We start from the raw sequence: 18,768 nt of genomic DNA, 5'->3' as shown, positions 1-18,768 counted from the left end.
CTGAGATAGGCTCCAGCTTGCCCGCGACCCTGCACAGGATAAGCAGCTACAGATAATGGATGGATGGATGGATGGATGGATGGATGGTATTTCATGGGTTGAAAGTGGTTCAACATGCCATCTACTGATTGGTGCACTGATTGTGCACATCCTCAGAAATTAACGCTACACCTCTGCAAGATGCATTATGCACATGTATGATAGGGCAATGTACGGGCAATATGGGGATGTGACATGACAGGGTTGGTAGGCGTGTCAAAAATGGCAGAAATTTTTGAATACCAGCTGTGTGACCAAGTCTGCAGTTATCTGTACAATGTGTACAATGTGTCATTGCCACTGTAAGTAGAGTGTCAAACACGCTTGTCAACTTATAGTTTACATCATGCAAATCCGCAAGTACTCCAGTAACACATGTAGTCCATTGGCAAATATGTGAACAATTACCAGCAACCAGCATCCATTGCCTCCAGAAGGGATATCTGGTCATATGGTTGTTCTTACATCTTCAAGCAGAGAAGAACTCTTCAATTGGGTTCAGAAAAGGAGAGTATGCAGGGAGAAGTTGTATGATCATATGGGGATGTGTTGCAAACCATTCATTCACAAAGCAAGAGTGGTGGAAGGCAACATTGTCCCAAATGAAAACATAGAGTCATGTCAGGCCTCAACAGCTCTCTCTTTCTTCAGGTGGAACTAATCTTTCATTCAGTGCATGCAGAAATATGATGCGGCACTCTGTACTGTATTGGCCAACAGTTGATATATGGCAAAGGGCACCATCCTTGGAGATGGCTGCACACATGATGATATTGACATCCCTCTGCTGTGGCAAATATGTGCCTTTGGCCTCTTTGAGCCATGCTTGCAAATAGCAATTCAAAGCTGGCATCTTTTACAGACGGACAATAACCGCTTGCTGATTGAATAATTTCACACAGGTGCATTGGAGAATCATAAATATGTAAGTAATTGCTAGTACCTTTCAGTAAAGGCTTTCCTTTAATCCAAGAGAGTGTTTGTTCTTTGGATGAGAGATGTTTTAACTACACAGTAAAAAATGGAGTGTCAATATTGCAGTGTAAACCTATTTTCCTCTGGATAGAGTAGTTATAACACTATGCAGAGTAAAATCGTCTAAATAGTAGTGTCAAAAGTGAGAGTTAATTCCCACTTGCACACAACGACAAAATCTACTCTGCAGGGTGATGATTCCCCGCGAAAATACAATATAGAGTCAGATTAACTCTGAAAATCTTACACTATCTATAGTGTTAAATATTTTTACACACCTCATTGTTAATTTTGACACAAAATAGAGTAAAATTAACTCTAAAAATCTTACACTGGCTATAGAGTAAATTTTACACTGATTTTGAGTGGGACCAAATGTTATCTGACAGAGAGTTAAATTCAACTCTTAAAGAGTAAAATTGACACTATGATTTTTACTGTGTATTTTTAAAAAGGGTATAAAAAATGTTTGAAATCAAAGGAAGTGTGAACACATTTGCAATAAAAATACTTCTGCTGTGTTAAGGAAATGATGATGAACAAGTGGATCCCAGTTTCATTAAGTGTGTCTTAGAAATTGAGAAATACTGTAAATGTTATGTTTGGAGAAAGGAAATTACTGCATTCCAGCATAAGAACCTTATCCCATCTGTGAAACATGGTGGTGGTAGTATCATGGTTTGGGCCTGTTTTGCTGCATCTGGGCCAGGACGGCTTGCCACCATTGATGGAACAATGAATTCTGAATTATACCAACAAATTCTAAAGGAAAATGTCAGGACATCTGTTCATGAACTGAATCTCAAGAGAAGGTGGGTCATGCAGCAAGACAACGACCCTAAGCACACAAGTCGTTCTACCAAAGAATGGTTAAAGAAGAATAAAGTTAATGTTTTGGAATGGCCAAGTCAAAGTCCTGACCTTAATCCAATTGAAATGTTGTGGAAGGACCTGAAGTGAGCAGTTAATGTGAGGAAACTCACCAACATCCCAGAGCTGAAGCTGTTCTGTACGGAGGAATGGGCTAAAATTCCTCCAAGCCGGTGTGCAGGACTGATCAACAGTTACCGCAAATGTTTAGTTGCAGTTATTGCTGCACAAGGGGATCACACCAGATACTGAAAGCAAAGGTTCATATACTTTTGCCACTCACAGATATGTAATATTGGATCATTTTCCTCAATAAATAAATGACCAATTATAATATTTTTCTCATTTGTTTAACTGGGTTCTCTTTATCTACTTTTAGGACTTGTGTGAAAATCTGATGTTTTAGGTCATATTTATGCAGAAATATAGAAAATTCTAAAGGGTTCACAAACTTTCAAGTACCACTGTATCTTTACATGTAGAATTTATTATTAATTATTAGATGTAACATCATTTTCCGAGAATACGTGTTTGGATAAACGTGTTCAATAAAACAATTGATTTTATGTACATGGTGTATAATACACCAAACAATGAACAACACAGTTCTATAGTTCACAGTGTTTTCCATAATAATAGATACAGTGAGGGCCGGGGAAATTGGACACTTTATTTATATACAATTTAGACATTATATACACATATCTAATACATTTACAGTCCATAAGCTACTAAAGTTACTGAAGTTGCAAAACAAAACTGATCAAAACTGAAAAGGTGTGTGTATATCAGTGGCGGCTGGTAGTCTTTCAAACGGGAGGCTGGTCGGTTACGATATTTCCAGATTTTAAAAGAAAAAAAAAACATCAGTTTTGCCCATACTCTTGCCTCTGATCTGGCTGATTGTTGGCAGCGTCACAAACTGTGAAATAACAGGTTCTTTTGGCCCATTAGCCTACTGTCCAATATACATGATGGTGGTGTTGGGGGGGGTGTGTGTTATATTTTAACATTTTATATTTTAAAATTGTGGCATGTTGTTTAAAAATTGACCTCGGCTGTGTTTTTGTTTAAAAATGTTTTCCAAATTGTAGCTGTGTTTTAATTCATATCCAGAAAAACATATTCCAATATAATATACTCAGCATAAACATTTTAAATAGATTCTATATTTTTGGTCCATCCATGACATATAACTAAAGTAGCCTATTTACTGTTGATGTGGGTCACTTGCTGTTAGCCAATTCACTTTCTCGTACCAGGAGAGCTGAAAGGAACGAGTATTATTCCCTACCTTTTTCACCAAGTCAATTTGAGGCGTTGGTCTACCCTGCTCTTTAATTTTAATTTTTTCCTCAAAAGGAAGACTGGCAAATAGCTTCACCAAAATTAAATCAGCAATGCTTGGCATCCGTGCACAGCTTTCTTGCTAGCTGACTAGCCCCCTCAAGTTCAAGTTCAGTCACTCAAATAAACGAAATTTCTGGAACTAAGATAGCAAACTTGACAACACTATATTTACACTTTATTTACAATGAAAATATATACAAACTAAAAAAGCTGGTAGAAACCGTATGTAATGAATGAAATCGAAATGTAAGCTGATCTCTTACAATACACCACAGCACTTGCGAATCCGCATGGGACTGAACTTATGTTGCCAGATACTGCTGACGTTATCCAGCCCAAAATATGTTCAAAACCCGCCAAAATGCACTTAAAACTGCCCAATCTGGCAACACTGTACCGCTGCCTGTCTATAGTTGAAACGAGCTGTCAATCAAAGAAAATATCCGGCCGCTTTCACCAATCTCCTCGCGGAAACTGCCATGTCCCTCCCATGTGAGGCTCGGAGTCCGTGGGCGGGCATTTTCGCAGTATTTGTCCAATAACCGTCTTGCATTTTGAGATTGAAAAGCGCAGAGCTCTCAAATGCCGTTGAAGTCCACTGAGGCTGGGAGTCCATGAGACTCCGTGGGCGGGCATTTTTGCAGTATTTGTCCAATAATCGTCTTGCATTTTGAGATTGACAAGCACATAGCTCCCAATCCACTGAGGCTGGGCTGCATCGTGCTGTCACGAGGGGGAAAAAACTCACGCACACATTAGGCCAGGGACAGGGGTGATAGCGTTCCGGCGCCGCGCCGGATTTCCGGCGTACCGTGGCCGGGGAAAAAAAAAAATCTAGTTCGCCCATTGTCCTGTGTCATTCTGAGATGCGCAGATAGACAGTAAAGGGAATTCGCATGATACGGAACTAGTGGGAAAAAAGTGCCATGACGGCACGAATTAGACCCTCCGAGGGTCTAATTCGTGCCGTCACGGCACTTTTTTCCCACTAGTTCCAGATCATGCAAATTCCCTTTACTGTCTATCTGCGCATCTCAGAATGACACAGGACAATGGGCGAACTAGATTTTTTTTTTTCCCCGGCCACGGTACGCCGGAAATCCGGTGCGCCGGAAATCCGGTGCGGCACCGGAACGCTATCACCCCTGCAGGGGTCACTAAACTACGGCCCGCGGGCCAGATCCGGCCCGCCACCCCCCTTTGACCGGCCCCCCAGCCCCTCTGCCCCCCATCACTTGAACCGGCCCTATGAGGCAATCCCCAAAAGTGGTCATGGCCTATTTTTTTAAATTGCTTTTTGGCAAATAATAACATGTCTGCATCTTGTATTTTGTTGATTTTATCAATTAAAATTGATATTTAGTTATAAAATTAACTATTCATATTTTCAGAATTTTCGTCATATGCTCGTGATCAAGCAGTGACAGGCAGCACATGCGCAGAGAACTGTCAGTGTTCAGGACAGCAAAATGGCTAGCGGTAAGCGAAAAGCTGACAGAGAGTGCAGAGTTTTTAAAGACCAGTGGACCACCGATTATTTTTTCGTTCAGTGTAAGGACCGTGCAGTTTATCTTGTATGTAAAGAAAGTGTGCCGGTTTTCAAAGAATATAATCTGTGTCATCACTATGAAACCCGCCACAGAGAGTATGCTAGTTTGCGAGGGCAAACAAGAGAAGACAGGATTCGGAGGATGAAATGCGGACTGGCTGCACAACAAAATGTATTCCTTCACCAAACCCAGATCAACCAGGCTGCTGTCTGAGCTAGCTATAAGGTAGCTCACCTACTAGCTACCCATGGAAAGCCGTTTACTGATGGGGACTTTGTTAAAGTATGCATGCTTGCTGTGGCTGAGGAGGTGTGTCCCGACAAGAAGGATGCACTCAATGCGGTGAGTCTCTCCGCACCTACTATGACCAGGCGAACCGAAGATTTGGGGGACAACGTGTATGACCAGCTGAATGAGAAAGCGTCAGAATTCGAGTTTTTTGCTTTGGCCATGGATGAGAGCAATGACGTGCAGGACACAGCACAACTGCTGTGATCTATTGATCTATTGCTCATATTATTATAATTTCACTGTTTTTTAAAATGTATTTATTTTATAGGCCTATTTATTTGACCTTTATTAAGTGCTGCATACAATTATTATTTATATTATTAATAATATCAACAGGCCTACCTACAATTTATAATTTTCCACTCACCTTTGCCAGTGTCAATCATCTCAAATAGGCAGATGTTTCTTACCTTGACAGCTTTGATATTATTTTTATTAGAAAATAAATAAATGGAATATCAGTGATATTTCAAATTAAAACAAAGTGTGAAGACTTGATTACTACTTTTGCAAACCACTAGTAAAGATAAACAAATATGTGCCAGGAATCAAGTGTTGATATAGTAGTATGGATATAGTAGTGGGGATGGCCGTGCCAGGCTAGTAATCTCTACTACACAATGAGGCCTGCTGGTGGTCATATTTGTCTGGGTCATACAATTCTATGTGATATAGCTGACCCGACCCCGGCCCCCATCACAGTCAGGAACGACAATGTGGCCCCCAGAGAAAAAAGTTTGGTGGCCCCTGCATTAGGCGAACTGGGGAAAAAGTTATAATGGAATGATTTCGCACTGTAGTTGGGTTGAGCACATATATTTCTATGATTCTGGATCTGAAATAGCAATGATATAAGGTCGGCTATAACATAAGCCTAGCGCAATTCATCCTACACGATGTTTGTCATTTTTAGAGGAGGCTGAGCCTCCCTCGTTGTCTTAGAGCAATCGCCCGTGGTGTGTGTGTGTATATATAATAAACAAACAAACAATACTGTGCAAAAGTCTTTTTTCACCCTATTTTTTATACAAGCTTTGTTATAAATTTGTGTTATGACTTCTACATTATAGAGTCAGAACAAAAACATTTTAGAGTTCCAAATGTTCATTTTCTAGCACAAAATTAAATGTTACAGAAAAAAAATTATATCTACATATTACATAAGAGACTACTTTTCAGATTAAAAAAAGAAAACATAATGAAGGCTTCTGGGTTTTACTGCAAAATTAAGAAGCAAGTCTGGCAGTCAAAGTATCCAGAAGAACTGTGGCTGGTTCTGCAAGATGCTCAGTAAAGCTGACAGCTCATTTCCTTAGAAAATTGCATGAATTGTACCCGAGACTATTTTTTTTTTAAGCAAAGGGTCATCTCACACCAAATATTGACTTTGTTTCGTTAGTAAGGCTTACTGCTGTTTATAATATTTTTTAATTTAAAAAAATAAAAACAATCCTATCCTGAAGAAAACATTCAAAATTCCCCACTCATTGATGATATGAAGTTGCATGTCAAGGCCCATGGGAGATGGCAATCATTACCGCAATAGTCAATGCGCAGGTGTACATTGTAACTTTGGGAACGTTTCTCATTTCATCAAAATTTGATGATGATGCAGTCATTTTTCAGGATGATAAGGTAGCTCGCCACAGAGCCAAGAGTGTTAAAGCTTTTCTTCAGGAAAGGCACATCAGCTCAATGACATGGCCAGCAAACAGTCCGATTAAAAATTTATGGTGGAAATTAAAACAACTGGCCCATGACAAGGCTCCATCCTGCGAAGTTGACCTGTCAACTGCTATTTGGGAAAGTTGGGACCAGCCTGATGGAGAATATTGTTTTTCATTAATCCAGGCCTCAAAGAATTCAGGCCTTCATTAAAAGCCTGAGGAGGAGTAACAAAGTAATTATGATTTTGTTGTTGTTGCTGCTACTACTGATGGTTTCCATAATTTTTCCTCTACTTGCCACATGAAAAAATATGCCATTAATTAAAATTATATAATTTAATTTGTTTATGTTTCACATGGCCAGAATGTTCAGCTATTAAACAAAAATTGTTTTATTTTATCTGTGATTTGTTTAATTGCTTCAAAGGAAAAAAATAAGATCACTGAACATCCTTTAAGTGTGGTGATGCCATAATTTTTGCCAGTGATTGTATACAGTATAACAAAAACAGAGAGAATATGTTGAGCAAAATATCCAAAAAAAATGACAGCAGCTGAAAAATGCATAGAACATAAGGGTGAACATGTAGATTAGAAATAAATGTATGCACTATGTACAGTGCCTTGCAAAAGTATTCATACCCCTTGAACTTTTTCACATTTTTCCACCTTACAACCACGAACTTAAACGTTTTTTATTGAGATTTTATGTGATAGACCAACACAGAGTAGCACATAATTGTGAAGTGAAACGAAAATGATGAATGGTCTTCAAAAATTTAAACAAATAAAAATCTGAAAAATGTGGTGTGCATTAGTATTCAGCCCCCTGTACTTTGATACCTCCAAATACAATCCAGTGCAATCAATTACCTTCAGAAGTCATCTAATTAGTTAATAGAGTCCTACTGTGTGTAATTTACTCTCAGCATAAATACACTTGTTCTCTGAAGGCCTCAACAGTTTGTTAGAGAACACTGATGAACAAACAGCATCATGAAGACCAAAGAACTCACCAGACAGGTCAGGGATAAAGTTCTGGAGAAGTTTAAAGCAGGGTTAGGTTATAAAAAAATATCTCAAGCTCTGACCATCTCAAGAAGCACTGTTCAATCCATCATTCAAAAATGGAAAAAGTACGGCACAACTGCAAACCTACCAAGACATGGCTGTCCACCTAAACTGACAGAGCGAGCAAGGAGAGCACTGGTCAGAGAAGCAGCCAAGAGGCCCATGATCACTCTGGAGGAGCTGCAGAAATCCGCAGCTCAGGTGGGAGAATCTGTGCACAGGACAACTATAAGTCGTACACTCCACAAATCTGGCCTTTTTGGAAGAATGGCAAGAAGAAAGCCATTGTTGAAAGACAGACATAAGAAGTCCCATTTGCAGTTTGCCAGAAGCCATGTAGGGGACTGTGGCAGCGGGGGCGTGGTCAAGCGTCGGTCTGTGAATGGAGGGCGGAGTCAGGGAAGGTAAGTGGCGGAATCACTGAACCTGATGGGAATTAACCTGTGTTTGTGTGTCTTCCCCAGTGAACGTGCCCTATAAGAGGAGAGGGAGAGCGGAGGAAGGGAGCTTCTCCCAACCTGGATACGCCGAGGAGATCATCGATCTGGTGGCGCTGGAGCAGTTCATCGCTCGACTTCCAGGAGGAACCGCGGAGTGGGTCCAGTGCCATCGGCCAGCATCGCTGGATCAGGCCATTGAGCTGGCAGAGGACCATATGGCAGCCGTTCCAATGGCAGGACAGCATGTCTCCCCTTCTCCCCTCCCCTCTCCTTCTGTTCCTCTCCCTTGCCCCATTCCCCCACTGCGGAGGCAGGGGCCAGCTCCACCCCAGCCAGCCCGCCGCACCCGCGGTGTCCTACCATTTCCTACTTCCATGTCTGTGTCTTCCCCCCCTCAGGTGAGTGATATCCGGAACACCAGTGCAGAGAGAGAGCCTGGGCTGGTGTGCTGGCACTGCAGGGAGCCGGGGTACCTCCAGCATCAGTGCTCGGCGATGGAGGCAGGCGCTATGGTCCGGATCCCCGACACGCCAGGAACCACCCTCGGATCTGGCCGGAGCGTATCGCATACCCGTGAGTATCCAAGGGGATACGTATCAGGCTTTGGTGGACTCCGGCTGTAATCAGACCTCAATCCACCAACGAGGCATTGGGGAGAGCACAACTGGTGAAGGTGTGTGTGCACAGGGATGTTCACAACTACCCTTTCGTGTCGGTCCACATTCTGTTTCGAGGGGAGAAATTTAGAGTTCAGGCGGCGGTTAATCCTCACCTCACCCACTCTATAATTTTGGGGACTGATTGGCCAGGATTTCGGGATTTAATGATGCACTTAGTGAAGAGTGGGTCCTGCTGTAGTTTAGTGGGGGGAGGTCCTGGAGTGGCATTGGTGGGAGCAGCTATCACAGAGCCATCTACGTCATCACCATGTCAGTGTGAGGAGCAGCAGGCTCCTCCTCCCTCTCTCGGGGAATCCCTTGTGGATTTTCCGTTAGATCAATCGCGAGACGAGTCTCTGCGGCATGTGTTTGACCAAGTGAGAGTAATCGATGGTCAAACGCTCCAGCCAAACGCCACCCCGTCCTTCCCCTATTTTTCCATTATTAAGGATAGGTTATACCGAGTGATGCAGGACACTCAAACTAAGGAACAAATAACCCAACTTTTGATCCCAAAGAGCTGCCGGGAATTGGTATTCCCAGCGGCTCACTTTAATCCCATGGCTGGACACTTAGGGCAGGATAAGACACAAGCCCGAATAATGGCCCAGTTCTATTGGCCAGGGATTCGCGGCGATGTCCGTAAGTGGTGTACGACATGCCGCGAATGCCAATTAGTAAATCCAGCGGCCATCCCAAAAGCGCCTTTGCGCCCTCTACCATTAATCGAGACCCCGTTCGAAAGAATTGGGATGGATCTCGTTGGGCCATTAGATCGGTCAACACGAGGGTATTGCTTTATTTTAGTTCTGGTGGACTATGCAATGCGATATCCGGAAGCAGTGCTGCTTCGCAATATCTCCGCACGTAGTATTGCGGAAGCGCTCTTCCACATTATCTCCCGAGTCTGAATCCCCAAAGAGATTCTGACTGATCAAGGCACTACGTTCATGTCACACACACCGCGAACTGTATGGGTTACTGGGAATCAAGCCAATCCGCACCAGCGTTTATCACCCACAAACAGATGGCTTAGTCGAACGGTTTAATCGCACCCTCAAAAACATAATTAAAAAATTTGTAAGCGAGGACGCATGTAACTGGGATAAATGGCTCGAACCCCTGCTTTTCGCAGTGTGAGAGGTCCCACAAGCCTCCACAGGGTTCTCCCCGTTTGAATTATTATATGGGCATAAGCCGCGTGGCATCCTAGATGTGCTGCGGGAAAATTGGGAGGAGGGACCTTCCCCATGCAAAAATGAAATTCAATACATTATTCACCTGCGTGCAAAACTCCACACACTTACACACCTAACCCAGGAGAATTTGCGGCAGACTCAAGAACGTCAAGTCCGCCTGTACAACAGGGGCACGCGCCTTAGGGAATTCACACCGGGAGACAAAGTACTCGTGTTATTGCCCACATCGAGCTCGAAATTAATCGCCAGGTGGCAAGGACCCTTTGAGGTCACACGGAGAGTCAGGGACATCGACTATGAGGTGAGGCAAACAGACAGGGGTGCGGCGTTACAGGTATACCGCCTCAATCTGTTAAAACGTTGGAGCGAGGAGGTCCCCGTGGCGCTGGTGTCGGTGGTTCCAGAGAAGGCGGAGCTGGGGCCAGAGGTTCAAAAGGGAAAATCAGCATCACCCACCGCTCCGGTCCCCTGTGGAGCCCACCTCTCCCCGACCCAGCTCACGGAGGTTGCCCAGTTGCAAACAGAATTTTCTGACGTGTTCTCGCCCCTGCCCGGCCACACCCACCTCATAGAACACCATATTGAGATACCCCCAGGGGTGGTAGTGCGCAGCCGCCCTTACAGACTGCCCGAACACAAGAAAAAGGTGGTTCGGGAAGAACTCGAGGCCACGCTCGAAATGGGCATTGTCGAGGAGTCCCACAGTGACTGGAGCAGTCCGGTGGTCTTGGTTCCCAAGGCCGACAGGTCGGTCCGGTTCTGTGTGGACTATAGAAAAAAGTCAACGCGGTGTCTAAATTTGACGCATACCCAATGTCTCGTATTGACGAGTTGCTCAATCGATTAGGCATGGCTCGTTTTTATTCGACGCTGGATTTGACAAAGGGATATTGGCAGATCCCCTTGAGGGCCATCCTGGGGTCGCTGAGGCGAACTCGAGGCCACGCTCGAAATGGGCATTGTCGAGGAGTCCCACAGTGACTGGAGCAGTCCGGTGGTCTTGGTTCCCAAGGCCGACAGGTCGGTCCGGTTCTGTGTGGACTATAGAAAAAAGTCAACGCGGTGTCTAAATTTGACGCATACCCAATGTCTCGTATTGACGAGTTGCTCAATCGATTAGGCATGGCTCGTTTTTATTCGACGCTGGATTTGACAAAGGGATATTGGCAGATCCCCTTGACTCTACTATCCCGAGAGAAAACGGCCTTTTCCACACCGTTTGGCTTACACCAGTTCGTCACACTTCCGTTTGGGCTGTTTGGGGTGCCCGCTATGTTCCAGCGGCTTATGGATAGGGTCCTCCGCCCCCACGCCACCTATGCGGCCGCATACTTGGATTACATTATCATTTATAGTAATGACTGGCCGCGGCACCTAAAACACCTGAGGGCCATCCTGGGGTCGCTGAGGCGAGTGGGGCTCACAGCCAACCCGAAGAAGTGTGTGATTGGGTGGGTGGAAGTACGGTATCTGGGCTTCCACTTGGGCAATGGGCAGGCGCTTCCCAAATCAATAAGACAGCAGCAATTGCGGCCTGCCCGAGGCCCAAGACCAAAAAGGGGGTGAGGCAGTTCCTGGGGCTGGCTGGCTATTATCGTAGGTTTATACCCAATTATTCAGATGTCACCAGCCCGCTGACTGATCTCACTAAAAAGGGGGCACCAGATCCGGTCCAGTGGACGGGGCAATGCCAGTGGGCTTTCTCTAAGGTAAAGGCTGCACTGTATAGGGGGCCACTGTTACACTCCCCTGACTTTTCTCTCCCCTTTGGTTTACAGACAGATGCATCGAACAGAGGGCTGGGGGCTGTTCTGTCCCAGGAGGTGGAGGGGGAGGACCGTCCAGTGCTGTACATCAGCTGCAAGCTGTCGGTACGCGAGGGCAGGTACAGCACCATAGAGAAGGAATGCCTTGCCATCAAGTGGGTGGTTCTCGCCCTCCGCTACTATCTGCTGGGGCGCCCTTTCACCCTCTGGTCGGACCACGCGCCCCTGCAGTGGCTCCACTGCATGAAGGATGCCAATGCGCGGATCACCCGTTGGTATCTGGCACTCCAGCCGTTTAAGTTCGAGGTGGTCCACAGGCCGGGGCGCAGATAGTTGTGGCAGACTTCCTCTCCCGTTGGGGGGGGGGGGGGGGGTCGGCTGCAGGCCGGACGGCTGCCCGGCTTGAGTCGGGCGGTGGGGGTATGTGGCAGCGGGGGCGTGGTCAAGCGGCAGTCTGTGAATGGAGGGCAGAGTCAGGGAAGGTAAGTGGCGGAATTACTGCACCTGACGGGAATTAACCTGTGTTTGTGTGTCTTCCCCAGTGACCATGCCCTATAAGAGGAGAGGGAGAGTGGAGGAAGGGAGCTTCTCCCATCCTGGATACTTGTGTGCATGTAAGTGTATAGTTAAAAGCTGAAAAGCTACAATAAACGAGTTTTGAGAACTCAGTTCTGGCCTGCCGTGCTTCTGTGCTCCACCCACCTAGAACACTTGCTACAGGGACACAGCAAACATGTGGAAGAAGGTGCTTTGGTCAGATGAGACCAAGGTTGAACTTTTTGGCCTAAATGCAAAGCGCTATGTGTGGCGGAAAACTAACACTGCTCATCACCCTGCACACACCATCCCCACTGTGAAACATGGTGGTGGCAGCATCATGCTATGGGGATGCTTTTCTTCAGCAGGGACAGGGAAGCTGGTCAGAGTTGATGGGAAGATGGATGGAGCTAAATACCTGGCAATCCTGGAACAAAACCTGTTGGAGGCTGCAAAAGACTTGAGACTGGGAAGGAGAGTCACCTTCCAGCAAGACAGTGACCCTAAACATACAGCCAGAGCTACAATGGAATGGTTTAGATCAAAGAATATTCATGTGTCAGAATGGCCCAGTCAAAGTCCAGACCTAAATCCCATTGAGCATCTGTGGCAAGACTTGAAAATTGCTGTTCACAGACGCTCTCCATCCAATCTGGCTGAGCTTGAGCTATTTTGCAAAGAAGAATGGGCAAAAATTTCAGCGTCTAGATGTGCAAAGCTAGTAGAGACATATCACAAAAGACTTGCAGCTGTAATTGCAGCAAAAGGTGTCTCTACAAAGTATTGACACAGGGGGGGCTGAATACTAATGCACATCACATTTTTCAGATTATTTGTTTAAAATTTGGAAGACCATTTATCATTTTCGTTTCACTTCACAATTATGTGCTACTCTGTGTTGGTCTATCACATAAAATCTCAATAAAAAACTTTTAAGTTCATGGTTGTAAGGTGGAAAAATGTGAAAAAGTTCAAGGGGTATGAATACTTTTTCAAGGCACTTTATGTATGTATGGTCAGTAACAACACCGAAAACCTGGGTTCGGAGCAGCATCCAAACATGGCCGCTATGGACTACATTTCCCAAATGCCACAGCGCCCATCCTCTACAGAATACTAAAGGCACACCTGTTTCCCATCCTCCCAGTAATTAGCCTTGCTACTTAAGCACAGCAAACACACACACACATTACGAAGTATCGTTCTGTGTCTCCATACTTGATCATACCAAGCCATTTATTTAGTTCTTGATTGCCCATGATTTTGACCCTGTTTATGCTTGTTTTCCAACTTCTAACTCTCCTCTTATCTTTGATAATCTGTTCACACATCAACATACTCTTGCTCGACCCTGACTTCGTCTTTTGGCTCACGTATTGGATTTGGTTACCAGTTTGTGATGTACCTGCTCTCCCCTGCACCTGCCTCCGTAAGTGCCTGCACCCTGACAGGATACTTCAATATGGATGCAGCAGAGGAGGCGAAGCAGACTGCTCTCAATGCATAGGGACGATAGTTAGAAGAACAAAAACAGATGTAAAGTGAATTAAACACCAGAATGTCACAACAGCTGTTGTCTCACAGGCCCTCCTGACACACCCTGCATCCTCTACAAGTGCAGCCACCTTGACCTGAGAAGTTCCCTGGGGAGGTTTCTGAGTGTAAGGGTTTTCTCCTCCAGTGTTCACTATACTTCACAACTCTCACGGGTGCTACAGAGGAACAGAAAATAGCACAGTTCGTCAATCTCCTCACTGGCAAGGCTGTGAAGTGGGCTAACGCTGTTTGGAATTGTAGTGGTGAGCACACTACTTCTTATGATCGTTTCATTGAATTGTTCAAACGAGTATTTGATCATCAGCCAGAGGGAGTCAAAGTGAGGGAGAGACTACTCATGATTTGGCAGGGAGAAAGGAGACTGGCCAAATACACCTTGGAGTTCTGCATGCTAGCAGCAGGCAGTGGGTGGAATGAACCAGCTTTAAAGGCAACCTTCTGCCAGAGTCTGAGCCCCGATGTTCTCATTGAGCTAGTATGCCGCAATGAACAACTAAACCTTGATTCCCTTATTGGCCTAGCTATCAGACTGGATCACCTGCTCTGGAACTGGCCCTCTTTGCAGCACTCTCCAGCCCTTTCACAACCTCCACAGTCCCCTTTGCCAATGGAGATCTCCAATACTCATATGTCACGTTCTGAGAGGGAGAGGAGGCGTTGTGCTTTGACTGTGGTGACCATGGTCATCTCTTGGCCAAGTGTCCAGTCTGACCACTTAAACCCCAAAGGGAAGATCTCTCCCATAATGAAACCAGCTCTACCAGCCCAGTGAGTTCTAAATCCACTTCAGTACAACAATCTCTTAAGATTCATGTATTGTTAAAACTCCCAGACTCGACCCATGTTCTTTCTGCCGTCATAGACTCAGGGACAGAGGGCAATTTCATTAACCTCAAAGTTGTCCTAAGACTCAACTTACCCACAGAGACACTCCAAAGACCAGTAAGTCTCAAAGTCATAGACGGTGGACCCACTGGGGAAGGGCTCGTCACTACTCGCACCTTGCCCATAGAGCTTCAGGTTGGAGCCCTCCATGTTGAGCACATATCCCTGTTCCTCACCTACACTGCACATTACGCTGTAGTTCTGGGTTTCCCCTGGCTACAACTCCATGACCCACTCATCACTTGGCAGCAAAGAGAGATTCTGAAATGGTCATCCTCGTGCTTTCATAAGTGTCTACAATTTCCACAGATCACCTTGACTTCCACGTCAGTAGAGAGTCCCTCACCCAGAGGTATCAAACATGTTCCAGCCTGCTACCATGAACTTCAAGAAGTGTTCAGTAAAGGTAAAGCCAGTGGCCTGCCCCCTCACCAACCTGATGACTGTGCCTTTGATCTCCTCCCAGGCACAACACCTCCACAAAATTCCATTTATCTGCTTTCCATCACTGAACAAGCTGCCATGGAAGAATATGTCCAGGAAGCTTTGCAACAAGGATATATCCATCCATCCAAATCCCTGGCATCTGCAAGCTTATTTTTGTGGAAAAGAAGAAGGGGGGGCCCTCTGGCCCTGCATTGATTACAGAGGAGTAAACCAGATTACAATCAAGTATCCTTACCTGCTTCCACTAGTACCATCTGCTCTAGAGCAACTAAGAACCACCAAGATGTTCACTAAACTAGACCTCAGAAGTGCATACAACCTGGTGAGAATATGTGAGGGGATGAATGGAAGACTGTTTTCAGCACTACATCTGGTCACTTCGAATACCTGATGATGCCATATGGACTTTCTTGCACTCCTAGCGTCTTCCAGTGCTTCATCAATGACATCCTCAGAGACATGCTAGGAGGATATGTTATAGCTTACATTGATGGCATCTTGATTTACTCCTGATGAAGCCACTCATCATCAGCATGTCAAGTCAATGCTGACCTGGCTCCTAGAGAACCACCTTTATGTCAAGGCAGAAAAGTGCAAGTTCCATGTGATGCAGATTTCCTTCCTTGGATACATAATTAGTGTGGAGGGCGTAAGCATGGATGCCAGTTAGGTCTCCGCGGTTACCACCTGGCCCACACCAACCACTGTTAAAGAACTGCAACATTTCTTAGAATTCACCAATTTCTATCACTGTTTCATCCAGGGTTTCAGCACCATTGCCTCTCCTCTCACTACCTTGCTTAAGAAGGGTCCCAAATAGCCTGGGCCTGCCCATCCTAAGTGTGACGCAACACGAGGGCCTGTTGCGAGCTTAGTCTGGCAAGGCAAGCTATCTCCAGCTCTTCCAAGCTCCCGAAAAATCGGGAGCCAATCAACTTTAAGCGTCTCCAACGGCCCTGGGTAGAGGCGTGTTCAAGGCAGTGACGTAGTAGAACTGCGACCGGAAGCCATAAATTGTTTACAGAATCTATGCCGGAAGCGCTTCATTCACTAGAAACATTACGAACATGGAGCAGCGGCAAGCCTTTGACACAGCGGTAGATGCTGTATTGAAAGCATTCAACGGGAAGTTCTCATTGAAAACGGAGCAAAGAGCAGCCCTGGAGGTATTTATCTTCTTCCTGTTACTCAAGCAGTTTCTGTCGCGTCACATACGTCAGAGGAAAGAGTGATGTGATTGGTTTAAGCTTCATCACAGCCTTTTCTGGCTTCGACCAGTAGCAAACTGAGGCATTTCAGGGAGGCGGGTCAACCATGCCTTTGGGAAACGGTTGGGCTTAATATCTTTGCCAGACCAAATGCTCGCAGAGCTTTGAAGTCGCGTTAGCCAGACTAGGTCCCAAATGCCTCCAATGGAACCAAGCTATGAAGGAGGCCTTTGAAAAACTCAAGATGGCTTTCATGTCAGCACCCATTTTCAGGCCACCAGACCCAACCATACCCTTCACAGTGGAGGTAGTCACCTCAGAAATGGGAGTAGGAGGGGTGTTGTCCCAGCGCTTCAAGGAAAAGCACAAATTACACTCCATGGACTTATTTTCCAAGAAATTCGGACCAGCTGAACCTAATTACGATACTGGAAATCAGGAACTTCTTGCCATCAAATTGACCCTTGAGGAATGTAGACATTGGTTAGAGGGGGCAGCACATCCATTCATAATCCTTACTGATCATAAGAACCTTGAGTACCTGAAAACCACTAAATGACTAACCCCCCGGCAAGCTAGGTAGGTACTGCTCTTCACTAGATTCAGATTCTCCATTTCATACCATCCCAATTCAAGAAATACTAAGGCCGATGCCCTCTCCAGAATTCACACCGCCTCAAACAATAATCCAGAACCCCGTCCCATTCCATATCCTGAATGCTTCGTCAAAGCAATTACCTGGGACATTGACAAGGGTATAGCTCAACCCAACCACACAATCATCTGGAAGCCTGTCCTCCCGGTCTCACATATGTTCCTCCATAGTTCCGCGGCTAACTCATTACCTAGGCTCATTTGTCCCCAGCTACAGGTCATCCCAGTAGTCAGCACACCTCATCAGTAATAAGTATTAGTGGGAGAACATGATCTTTGAAATGAACAAAGTTCCTTTCCTCCTGCTCTACCTGCACCAAAACCAAAGTGCCCTAGACTCTACCCACTGGCAAGCTTTGCCCGCTGCCTATACCCCAAAGATCCTGGTCACACATAGCCATAGATTTCATCACCAACCTACCCAGGTCTCAAGGCAATACAGTCATTCTGGTGGTAATCGATTGCTTCTCAAAAGCTTTGAAACTCATTCCCCCGCCCAGCCTACCCACAGCCTTTGAAACAGCCAAACTCCTGTTCACTCACGTCTTCCAATATTATAGGATCCCAGAGGATGTAGTTAGCAACTGGGGCCCTCAATTCATGTCCAGAGTTTGGATAAAGTTTATGGACAAGCTAGGGTTTCTGTGAGTTTAACCTTGGGGTATCATCCCCAATCTAACGACAAGTGGAACGTGCCAGTCAGGAGATCGGGTGTTTCCTCAGAGTGTTTTGTATGGAAACCCAGAAGGATTGGGCACAATACCTTCCTTAATACAGAATACACGCAAAACTCATTAAAACATTCAGTCACCCAGTTAACTTCATTTTAGTGCTTTCTTGGTGGCTACGTCTATTCCCATGGGACGATTCACCCTCACAAATCTTGGCAGTGGATTCCTGGTTCAGGAGGAGTGAGCAAGTATGGGAAGAGGTTCATCAAAGGCTAGAACAGGTAACCGACAGGTATAAACGCTATGCCGACAAGCACAGAGGGGAAACACCCGTATACTCTCCAGGCAACAGGGTGTGGGTATCCACAAGGGACCTACGAGGACCCAACTCATGCAGAAAACTTCATGCCTGGTAGATTGGGCCCTTCAAGGTCCGCCGCTGAACAAACGAGGTGTCTTACAAACTAGAGCTCCCACCACATTGCCGCATGTCCCCAACATTCCATGTATCTTGCCTAAAGCCTGCTATTCAGGGAGCCCTAGCCATGAACATGCCCACTAACAAACCCCTTTCTCCCGTAGAAGTAGGAGGAGATGCAGTTTATCAGGTACACAAGATCCTCAACTCCTGTTGTAGACAAGGCAACTTAGAATACCTCGTGGACTGGGAGGGGTACAACCTGGAGGAACACAGCTAGGTAAATGCAAGAGACATCTTAGACCCACTTCTCACCCAAGAGTTCCACTCTGAACATTCAGACAAACCAGCACCCAGGAAAAGAGGCTGCCCCAAAAAGGAGAGTGCTCCCAGAGCACCTCAGGGTGAGGGGAGTTCTGTTAATAACGCTGAAAACCTGAGTTTGGAGTGGCAGCCAAACATGGCCACTATGGACTACATTTCCCAAATGCCACAGAACTCCTCTTCTCAAGAA

The sequence above is a fragment of the Neoarius graeffei genome, chromosome 12 (assembly GCF_027579695.1).
Source record: "Neoarius graeffei isolate fNeoGra1 chromosome 12, fNeoGra1.pri, whole genome shotgun sequence".
Classification (NCBI taxonomy): domain Eukaryota; kingdom Metazoa; phylum Chordata; class Actinopteri; order Siluriformes; family Ariidae; genus Neoarius; species Neoarius graeffei.
Note: the sequence above shows the minus strand (reverse complement) of the source record.